Below are 12,359 nucleotides of genomic sequence, written 5' to 3' on the forward strand. Positions count from 1 at the left end.
CCTGATTCCGAATAGTTTGCTCAAGTTATTTATCCATGTGATTTCGGCATTTGTTTTTTTTGTCTAGCGGCTCGTTGAAGCTACCGACGCCGCCGACCGCCCACGACGCACGTACGTACCTTTGCACGTAGCTACGTCCGCCGCTTGGAGACTTTACCGTGTATAAAAGACATCGAACGAGAACTAACGCGCCCTGAAAGGCACGCGGCTCGTTGGGCTCGTCTCTCGCCTGTTCTCGGCCGCTGGCCACCATGCCTTATAAGGAACACGCTCGAAACGTGTTTTGCGGAAGGCAGACACGGTGTAGCGTGTTAAGTTTACGCAGCACCTCATGTGTAGACGAAAAACATAGATGGCTGCGTGTAAAACGAACACGTTTCGACGTGTCCGCTATGGGACAATGCTTTACACGTCTGGGCGTGTTATTTTTGCTAACAGTGTATAGTCATGTTTTAGGTTATTTCCGTTCTTCGTTGTCGTTTTACGAGAAAGTGGAAGAGAAAAATACCAGTTTCTATCGTTGTGTGGGGTCTAAATATCTAGGGGAAGACGCCGTCGGTCGATAGAAAGAAGCGAGAGGACCCTTTCGGTGCTGATTTCCATATTCCGGTGAATGTTCAAAAGCGCAGCCTCTATTTGCGGCGAGATGTTTTGATGCCGCCCTCCTATGGTTTTCTCTCGTGACGTCATTACCTTACGAACAACAAGTTCGAGGGTGTTTATAATTAGCATGGTGGAAGCTTGAGATCATTGCGCTCTGAAGTCAACACTGCCAACACCGTCAAAATTGAAGTTCTTACATTAATCTTTTTTCTGTCAATGAGAAAACCTTTGCTGACGTCATAATCACCGTTCGGCCAATTATGGAAGGCCGACCTCAGCGACGCTTCTGATCTCGCACGTCGCCAATACTGCGTTCACCATTAAGCTCAGACTAGAATCTCCGCTTTCAGCGCGGGCTTCCTGCCCTTGCAAAAACAAGTGTGATCGCGCAGGCACGCGCAACCAAAGCACTGCTGAAGCCAGCGAGCTCGCGCTGAAGGCGGAGCGTCTGGTCTCAGCTTAGAACGGAGTAGCAAGCGCCCCTGGGACGTTGAAGCACTCAGGTGCTTCAACGTCCTAGTCTTCGGAGTCTCGAGAAGAAACGTTCCGCTTCAGCGCTGCTAACGAGCATGGTGGCCAGGCCTCTGGGCAGATGCAAGTGGCCTGTACCGCCAAGACGCACTAAGCGGTAAGGTCCCTCCACTCCACATATGTGTCCAAAACAGGACTTCCTCAGGAAGTTTATTTAACGAATGCTCCGCACAGGCTGGAGATTTGCTCGAAATCGAGGCTTGCGACACCGGCGTCGTTGGACATGACATCGCTCTCGTCTAGGGCGGACGATGCTGCCTGACGTGAATGTGCCGACTCTGTTGGAGACGTTGATGGCACGCTCGAAGTTGTTGGTCAATAATGGGGCACTGACACATCAAAATCATTTTTTTTTTTATCCGAAGCGATTGAAAATGATGCCGGGACATTACCCTCAGAATTCGAAACTTGAGAGTTCAGTATATCTGAATTAAAAAAACAATTTCCAAATGCCGAATTTGAAGTTCCCGCGCGATCCGCGCCAGTGCAGTGAGTCAAATTTTGCAGTCTCCTGCGACTCGACTTTCTTTCGGACCTCCGCCACCGCGACCCGAAGCGAGGAGGAGGTGAGCAGGCGGGATAGCAGAGTGCCGGCACCGAAAAAAAAAAAGGGTTTCTTCCCCGACTCGCCGATAAGCCTCTGCTCGAGCGCCGGCAAGTTTTCCGAAGGAGGACACGAATCCAGGAAGCGACATCACACCGAAATCTGATATTTTGGTATTCCAAAAAGAGGGGCCGTAGTGCGTTCGCAATTGCGTTAAAAAACATGTCTTACGATTTCCGTTATTAAATGTTACAGAAATGTCGCATACAAAGCTTCTAAATTTCCTGATCTTTGACGTCACCGATCAAAAGAAGCAAGGAGGTGAGCGCGGAAAATATAAACGCCAAAAATAAAAAGGCACGCGCGCGCGCTGGAAAATATTTTTTTTTTGTGATGTGTTTTTTTTTTTTTTTTTTTTGCGTGTCTATGACTATAGTTTGCATCGTTTTAGACAATAAAAAATAACTCGACCTTCGGGGTGTCAGTGCCCCTTAAAAAAAGGAAAAAAACAAAAAACGTCAAGAACAGCTTGGCTCTTGAACTCATTTTTGAAAGTCTATATACGTACAGGAGGCTCCTTGACTCACGTGCTGAACGCAAGCATGTAAACATTACCCACTTCAGCGATTAAAGAAGTGAACTAGCTACGCTTTGAAACCACATGATTATGAGCATTCCAAAGTTGCTTCAACAGTGCATATGCTAGCCAAATACTTTTCTCTCTCGCTTCTTTTTTTTTTTTTCAATGATGAGGATGTATTGTGTGTGTGTTTTTTTGCATTTTTGTTTGTGTATTATTGAGGCTAATAAGTACAGGCGAGTAACCCCCCCCTCTTAAAAGAACAAAAGACGCGACAAAGAAAAAAAGAAAAACGCTAAGCTGGTTGTTATTTGGTCGTCCAGTTTTCTCCTCGTTGTATGGTTCGTAAAGTCAGAGTATTGCTATTTTGGAATTTTATTGCGCTGCTCGGAAATTGTCGTCGAGTCCTTGACACTCCACGTTAGTTAAGCCGCCTGCATAGCCCGAGGCAAGGCCGGCGTCCTTCGAGGTCAGGATTGCGCGGCTTTTGTGACGTCGGGGATTGAGCCCTTCGCACTTGCGAGCCTGAAGAAAGGCTTCGGTTACTACCATGGCCAAGTTTGGAAAGAGCTGTTCGAAGAACTGGAGGCGGAGACGTGTTTTTCACACAGTCCACGGACAACGTCGTCTTCTTCGTTTTGCTTCGGTATGTTGTGGGCATGCACCGCTCCTCGCCGAGTGGATTGTCGAAACGAGACACACACAAAAAAAAAGTATACTGACATTGGAAAGGGGGAGGGGGTGAAGAGGACAACCAAGTAAAGTATTTGGGACAACCATGGATTTTCGGGGGTGGTCCGACCCTTGAACACCCCCCCCCCCCCCCCCGGTCCCCTGGCTACACCAGTGGTGTGCAAACATGTTCGTGTTTTCCAAATAAAATTCAGTTGCCAGTAGCCGCTCCGAGTTCGCACTACTACTTCTTTCAGCTCGGTTGTTTGTTTTTTTGTTTTTTTTCTTGCGCCTCTAAGTATAGGTTTGTTGCAGCTGACGCCACTTCCGGCCAAACTGTAGGCCAAAACCAACATTGTCGTCTACTATCAGTGCCTTGGCGCCATGTTGGAGGCAAAAAATGTTCTTCACCTGACACGAAGTGCAGTCCATGAACCCGTAGTTAGGGTGCGAAGCTTTTCTAGCGAGATCATAGAGTCAACATAATAATCTAAACCGAAAAGTGTCATGGTCTGGCCGCGACGGGAGAGCGACGCATAGACGCGGACATCGATGGCCCCATTTGGCGGTCCCTATGAGCTCATATCGCTGGCGACGCACATGCACAAAGGAACCGCAAAATATCACCTGTAAATTCTGCGCCTTTTTTTTTTTTTTTTACTTTGCAGAAAAACATTTGAGTTGCGCGTTGATAAAATTAAATAAAGGTAGGCTGCACCTACGCACTTATTAAAATATCCGTGCCCATCTTCCCCCTCCCCCCCCCCCCCCCCAAAAAAAAAAGCTGTAGGAAAAAAAAAAACCTGTTTTGGAAAAAGAAAACATGCGCAGACCAGAGCCGACCCCATAGCGGCGCCATCTGTTGACACCCCGTGATATCGCGAGGAGAAACTAACTCTCGCTACAGTTATCTCGAATTCGAGGGAGGCTTCGAGAAGTGATAGCGAAAGAGTAACCTTTAAGAGAGAGTTAAAGTAGAGTAAGTTAGGGCACTTACTCTCCTTTGACACCTTTTTGTTTTTAGAGTGTATATACCGCAGACAATGCTACGAGCCATCAAAATCAATCCAGTGCTTTCACCCTGCCACGCGACGTCGTGCTTCCCCGTGCAGTTGTACCCAACGGGAAGGCCACGTGACACACTTTTAGCAATGGCCTGGCAAAGATGGCTCGTAGCGTCGGCTGCGGTACAACAGAAAGTGAAACGGATTATCAGGGTTTCCGCCTGGTGTTTTGTATTATCGACTGCGTTGTTGGGTCGTCATCTAGCATATGTAGCCGGGTAGTCACATTTTCTTTGACCAGCGGGCGCGCGCACATCTACGCCTCCTCGATTGCCCATAAAAACACGGGGAAGCGTTTTCGGAATGCTATATCCCTTTGCATGGCACAAACGGATAGATCAACAACAGTCGGGGTTACACAGGCTAACGTCAATAGGATTGTGAACGCAATTCAAAAGGGTATCAGTGATGCACTTGGAGTTTGCAAACACCATCCTTTGCTACGGACCAGGGGCTGTGTGCGATCAACGGAATAGCCTAGCAGCAGACTTGTACCGTACGCATTACAAGTAATCAAATTACTTGTAATCGATTACTTTTTGGAGTAATTTTGTAATCAGTTGATTACTTTTATTAGGCAGTAATCACAAGAGTAATCTGATTACTTTTTGAAGTAATAAAATTACATGTAACTGTTACAATTTGTCTACGGGACCCCCCCCCCCCCCCCTTTCCCCCGGCACACGCCTTTTTTTATGAAATGACAAAAATAATTTTTTTTTTTTTTCGCACGGAAAAAAGAAGGATTTTTTCGGAGCTGTAGGAAACGAGGTCAATCTCTTTCTATGTACAGTTTCTGTGGAATGTCCGTTTTTTTTTTCTTCCGAGCTGGGACTGGGAGTGGGAAGCACCAGTGAGTGACAAAGGCCATTCAGGGTAAAGTTTGCGGAAGCAGAATGTAGCCTTGTGAGTCCTTCGTTCAAACTAGCGCCCTCACGGACACGCACACGCACAAATAAAAAAAATTAAAAAAATCCTGCTTAGGATACCTACTCGCAGCCCGTAGGAGAACCAGAAGCAATGTTTCGAGTTGAGAAGTGGTCGGGGCGATTTTTTCCGCTAATGGAGAGACTGCTGCGAACCTCGGACGAGAACGGTCGTCTTCTCCGGGCTCCGTAAACCCTGGAGAGCTGAACGTGATCCTAGCGTAAACATCGCCTCGCTCCGTCGGCCCGCTGCGGCACGTCCGCCGAGAGATCGGCTCTCTCGAGGGAGGAGGCCTAGCCGCACGATTTAGCGGTTGGGCCTAGGAACGACATCGGCCATGGAGGTTGTTGTAGCCGGGGAAGACCTCCCCCCAGAGCAACACGACGAGTCCTGGACGGTCATCCGAAGGCACCAGCGGGTCCTAGACGCGGCCAGCCAGCCCGCCTCGACTCCACCACCATCGCCAGCGACCTCGACAACCGCAGGTTCAGCGACAAAGAGCAGCACCGGACTGGCCCCGGCGCGAGGACGACCCAGGCATCGGGCTCCACCGGCTGAACGCATCCCGGAGGACCACGTCAAAGTAGTGCTTCGCCCCAGAGGTGGGTTAAATCTCAGCACCGTCTCACCCACTACATTAGCCGACTGCATCACTCAGGCGGCACAGCTTACATCTGACTCAAGGGACAGAATCCTCGTATTTGCAAAGGCCAACTACCTACTTGTCAGCACCCCGGATGAAGAGCGCGCAAGGAAACTGTGCTCAGTCACCGCAATATTGGTCAAAGGCAAGCAATACGAATTCGCCGCGCACGTTTCGGCCCCGGCTAACACCACTGCGGGAATTATATTCAACATCCCTGAGGAGGACTCCCAAGCCGAAATCAACCAAGTGCTGATCAGGTCCAACCCTGACCTGCCTATACTCGCAGCAAAGCGTCTCGGGGAAACCAACGCAGTTCAAATCCTATTCAACGGACCAAAAGTACCCTTCTGGGTTCGCTACCGGCCAGCCACTTACCGGTGTACCCCGTATCGACAGAAGACCGAAGCATGTACCAAGTGCTGGCAAAAGGGACATCGACAGGATGTCTGCCCTCATCAGATCATCAGGTGTGCCAACTGCGGCCTAGAAAACCCCAAAAATGACCATCCATGCACGCCTCGCTGCGTGGTATGCGGCGGGCCACACCTCATGGGAACGCCGGAATGCCCGAAGAGATTCCAACCCCGCCGCAGGCAACCGTCGCAAGCAGCCCCACAGTCGACCTCTGCCTGGGCGAGGGGTCCTCCAGGCAGTGAAAAACCGCCTCCCAACACCGACGACACCAAGCACTGGCCCGCCCTCCCAGACAGAGGCAGATCGGCGAGTAAGTCACCGGCAGGAGAAAGGCGAACAACGAGGTCCCCCTCTATCAACCGGGGCAGAACACCTTCCACCGACAGAACGAGGTCATCAGACGGACCGGCAAGAAACACCAGGAGACCGAGCTCCAGGCACCGTCCCAAGGCGCGGGACACCTCTAAAATGGTAAGCTTCGGGGTAGAGGTCAACCACTCTCAATCCTCCCATACCCACCCGCCCCACGCACCACCCCCCTCCCAAATCCCACAAGAGGTAGCGGCAGAGCTCGCTAAGATCAGAGCTGAGATGGCGGCGCTTCAGAGAGAGAATCAAAACCTCCTTAGAGAACTTAAGGCCTCTAGACACGAGATACAGGCAATGAGACAAGAAAATCAGAACCTTAAGGCTAGCATGCACACGCAAGCCCCCGTCGCGCCCCCAGCCTCAAAAAAGAGGGCCGCGACAACACAACCATAGGATGAAGACACTATTCCTGACACCTCTCGATCCAACGGGGAGCCCGACAGCAAATACTCCAAGATGGAGCAGGACATCTTCTTGATCAGGGAAGGATGCGTTAACCTGGAGGCAAACATTGACAACAAAATTGCCAACGCGATACAAACCGCGATGCAAAGCTCGCTTAGTGGCCTCCTAAAAGAATTTGAAAGCAGAGTGGCAAAGGCGTACAGGGATGCGATACGCGGCTCTAGATCAAGGAGCGCCTCCCCTGGAGCTCCCCAGCATGAACTCACGCACCCCACCCCAACGTATCCAACCACATACACGGCGGACCCCGCACTAGATACCCCGCACTCTCTAGAACAACCGCACCATGGCACATACTAATCACAAAGGAGTCACAGTTTGGCAGTGGAACTGCAGAGGTTACAAACGGAAACGAGCGAATCTGCAGCTTTTAGTACAAAACGCCGAATCTCCCCCGGATATAATCGCACTCCAGGAAGTAGAAACTGAGGTCAAGTTACCGGGCTATAAAGCCTACCAAGGGAAAGAAAATGGCAAGACCGCCGTCCTGGTGCACAGAAACATCCCCGCGTCGCGGCACCAATTCGACAGTATAGACATCCCTCATGATTTAGTAACAGTTTATCCCCCGAAGCGAGGTGGGACTAAGGTATGTGTCTTAAACGTATACAGCTCACCAAATAATCAGGGCAGGACACACCGATTCAACCATCTATTCTCGCTCGCAAGAAAAGAAGCGGGCCCACACGCTCTCTTAATAGTTGGAGACTTTAATGCCGCGAACACTGCGTGGGGCTACCAGAGCTGCAGTCCCAAGGGCAGAGACCTCTGGCTACAGATACAATCCCATCACCTCACATTAGAGACCAATCCAACAGCACCCACACGCATAGGCAACAGTGTTCAAAGAGACACAACACCAGATCTCACCCTCTCATCACGCATCAGCCGGCTCACGAGCACGGTCACTGAACACAGCCTAGGCAGTGATCATCTCATCATAAGCACAACACTCTCCCCCAACATCAGGCTTACTCGCACCCTCAGGCAAAGCACCCTGGTTGAATGGGAAAGCTTCAGAGCAGCCAGAGAGTCCAACGCAACAGAAAACAGAAGCAGACACGAACAGATCGACGATATCATTCAGTGGACTAATCAGCTGCTGAGGGTTGTCAGAGGAGCCACCAAAGAGCTAGACCCAAGCATTCCATCGGAAACGGTAGACTCCCACCTACAACATCTATGGGAAGCCTACAGTAGCATTCTAAAAAGATGGAGGAAGAACAAAAACAACCGTAAACTGAAAACCAAACTGTCCCAGTTGGAGAGACAAATCAGCTCACACGCGAGTTCCCTGGTGCGAGACCAATGGGGACAGATCTGCGATCAAATGCGCGGTAACCTTGGGCTGAAAAAGACCTGGATCCTCTTACGACACCTCCTTGATCCGGATCAAGGCAAATCGGAACAAAAGAATCGCATGACTAAACTTGTACAAAATTTCCCAGGCTCGGATCAAGATTTGCTCGATCAAGCTACCCAAAAATACCTACCGACCGGGCCCCAAAATGCACTCCCTCCCTACCCTGGGCAGCAAAACACCAACATGGACCGAGAAATCGCGGAGGCGGAGGTGAGGTCGGCAATATCCAAGCTCAAACCCAACTCGGCGCCAGGACCGGACGGAATAACCAACCGCACCCTCCGCAACCTTGATGACTCATCCATTACAGACATCACCGACTACATCAACACATGCTGGAGAGAGGGGAGGATTCCCGAGTCGTGGAAACACGCAAAAGTTATTCTAATCCCCAAGCCAGGGAAACCCCTCACCCTAGAACACCTAAGACCTATTTCTCTAACATCCTGTTTAGGTAAACTAATGGAACACATAATCCTAGATAGGCTGACCAACCACATGAATGACGCAGACCTGTTCCCACACACCATGGTTGGCTTCAGGGCTGGGCTATCCACGCAGGACATATTATTACAGCTCTCTGAACAAATAATCAAATCCACAGGTAACCTCGACACGGCAGCCATCCTGGCCCTAGACCTCACAAAGGCATTCGACAATGTCACCCATGAATCCATCCTGGGGGGTCTGGGGTCAGTAAACCCCGGAGAGAGGACGTACAACTACATCAAAGCATTCCTCTCCGAGAGAACTGCCGTAGTCAACGTTGGCGACCTCACGTCAGACACTACCCAACTGGGCAGCAGGGGAACCCCGCAAGGGGCTGTGCTTTCGCCCATTCTCTTTAATCTGGCAGTCATCAACATCCCCAAAAGGCTAGGCCAAATTCCCCAACTCCGACACAGTCTTTATGCGGACGACATCACCCTCTGGATCGGCAGAGGGAGTGACGCTCATATAGAAGAAACACTACAACAGGGGGTTGACATAGTAGCGGAGGAAGCAGAGAGAGCAGGTCTCGCTTGTTCTCCGGCGAAATCCGAACTAATACTACTTCGGCCCTCCAACACTAGGAAACAAAACAACGCTGACATCGAACTACACATCAATGGCAGGTCAATCCCAGTGGTCTCGGAGCTCAAAATCTTGGGACTGCAGATCCAGGCGAATAGGCTCAATAACAAATTTCTTGAGCGAATAGAAAGTCAGATTAATCAAACAATAGGCCTACTGAAAAGGGTGACAAATAAACATAAAGGCCTCAACGAACAGGATCGCATACGCATCCTACAGGCATTCGTCCTGAGCCGGCTAACATACTCGGCCCCATACTTACGCCTCACGCCGGCCTTCACCAATAAGGTTAATACCTTGATCCGCAAGGCCTACAAAATAGCACTGCGCCTACCGCCTAGCACTCCAACTGCCAAACTGGAAGGACTCGGTTTGCATAATCACCTGGACGAATTAATAGAAGCACATCGTGCTGTCCAACTGACTAGACTCTCCCGCACCCCCACTGGTAGGCACATACTCGCCAGCCTAAACATTGGATGTCACAAGCTCCACCAAGACAAATCCCCCATCAGGCCCAACATCCACAACAAAATTATAGCAAATCCGTTACCTCGAAACGTCCACCCCACCCACAACCTTGCTCGCAGGAAACAACGCGCCATTTCCCTGCAAAGAACCTACGGGGATAACCCGGGTGTCCTATATGTCGACGCGGCAGAATACAGGCACCATGGGGCTTTCACGGCGGCGGTGACTGACAACTTACACACCCCCATCGACGCTGTCACCGTCCTGACCACTGACCCAGAAACGGCGGAGGAGGTAGCCATAGCCCTCGCCTTCACTGTGATCCCAACCCCCTCAGTGATCATCACGGATTCTAAAACCGCCCTTCAAAATTTCGCAGCTGGCCGCATTTCCAAGCCAGCGCTCAAAATTCTTCACAGAAACCCGCCCCAGACGTCCGTCAGGCTGGTCTAGACACCCGCGCACGCTGGTCTCGAGGGAAACGAAGCGGCCCATGAACAAGCCCGAGGATACACTATCCGGGCAGGGCCTAGCCTCCATCCCTATCACGGGGCCAGATCCGCCAGGGACCGTCCATCCAGCTTCCATGAAATCACCACACACTACCTCCTCTCCCGTCAGGTCTACCCGCCAGCCGACAAGTCCCTTACCCTGGAGCAGGCCCATAGTTGGCGCCAACTACAGACGGGCACTTTTCCTAACCCCCCTATCCTCACCCACATCTTCCCCTCAATGTACCCCACCTCGGAATGCGCCCTATGTGGAGACAAAGCCACTCTACCCCACATAATATGGGCTTGCCCACAAGACCCTTTTCCCTCAATCCCATCCCATGATGAGTGGGAGACCTCGCTCCGAAGCTCCGACCCAGAGGTGCAAAGCGCCTTGGTGGAAAGGGCAAAGGAGGTCGCCGCCACAACGGCCACAACGAGGACCGCACTCTAAGGAATTCTCATATTCCGCCAATAAAAGTTTTTTCTCTCTCTCTCTCCGCTAATGGATACTACACATGATCCGTTTCAAATCCTGGAGCTGCTGCTCTTTTGTATAACATGCGAGCTCATCCACATGTGAATAATAAAATGAGCGACGCAAACTTTTGAGCGACAACCCTTGCTCAAGCTTAACAAGATCTAGAACCCCCTCCGCTCCTCCCCCCCCCCCCCTCCCCCCCCCCCCCCCCACACACACACACTGGCGAGCGCCGTAATCATTAAACGTCTTCAAACGAATTCTATGCTTGTGTCCGCATTGTGAAGGTGCAACGACCACGAAGAGGGAGCCAGTTTTTCTTCTTCAATACTTGTGCAAATGTGAAATATAGGTTGGAAATAGTTCATTGTTATGAGCGCTAAAGATGTGTCTTCACACAATAAAGTAATCGGAAAAGTAATGATTACTTTTTTAAGTAATGTCCAAATACTTTTGCCGTCGAGTAATCAAGTAATCTAATCGAATACTTTTTAGCCAAGAGTAATAGTAATTGTAATCGATTACTTTTTTTTAGTAACGTGTACAAGACTGCCTAGCAGACGACGCTCCTACCAGAAGGCGCTTTGTGCGCACACGCTCAATCTTTCCCGTATCGCCGCACGCCTCCGCGGCACGGCACTGGCCGTCCCGGTAGTCGATGCTCGCTCGATATTATTAAAAAATGGGGCCACTGTACGTTTTAATCATAATGTGTTTGACTTTATTCTTTTACCGTAGCTGCCGGAGCTTCAACAAGCTGCATTTCTGCAGTTTTTTCTTTGGTCTTCCGTTCCACGCGTGTAATTGTGGCGAAAAAGAAAATCGCATCGTATTGTATCGTACATTATCGTATCGTTACGTAAGAGGGCCGAGACCTTTCTTCACTGCATTGTTTTACGCCATGGCGCTCCACAGATCACTAGAGATAGCGGCGCCCCTTTCTCCATAAAGCGCGAGACACATGGACGGCAGAATCGTCCGATCCGACGTCCGAACCGACAGTCCGAACGCCGCTCCGAATTGCCGCACGCAACAGTTTGAGACACACGCTTCCGACCTTGCCTGCGACACGACGATCCGTTCGGCTCCACCCAGGACCCGGGAAATCCAAGCGTTCCAGAGGACTCCGGAGGTCATCTCTGGTCCCAGATTGACGGTTCAACTCGCGCGAGCGAAATTACGAGCTCATTCTCAATAGCGCGTGCATTCTTTGCCGGGGCCATCTTTCTCGAATGGGTCAGCGGGATTCACGCGTCCGGCTTCCCCTCGCCCGTCCCGTTATCGCGTTCGCTTCGTCCCACCAGACCCAGTACGTCATCATGACGTTCGCGCTAGCTGTGCTGTCATTGGCTGGACGCATCCGACAATCCGTCCGCCGTGCGAAACTATCTGGCGCGTTGGACGCATGTCGGATCGCCGATCCGACGTCTGAAGCGACCAAATTTTTCGGATCAGGCAGTCGTACTGCCGGATCGGACGTCGGACCGGATGGTTTTTTCGCACATGTGTCTCGCGCTTAAGGCTTATGAAGAGGATTTCCGGCTGGCTAGCTCTACTAATGGAGTAGCAGGTGCCTTGTAAAACTAGTGGACTTACTCAGTGCCTAAGGAAATGGGCAGATTAGTTGTTTTTATAGTGTCTGGTCAGTACATCATTGGTAGTTG

Source organism: Ixodes scapularis, unplaced genomic scaffold, assembly GCF_016920785.2.
Source record: "Ixodes scapularis isolate PalLabHiFi unplaced genomic scaffold, ASM1692078v2 PGA_scaffold10__122_contigs__length_95168666, whole genome shotgun sequence".
In the NCBI taxonomy this organism is placed as follows: Eukaryota; Metazoa; Arthropoda; class Arachnida; order Ixodida; family Ixodidae; genus Ixodes; species Ixodes scapularis.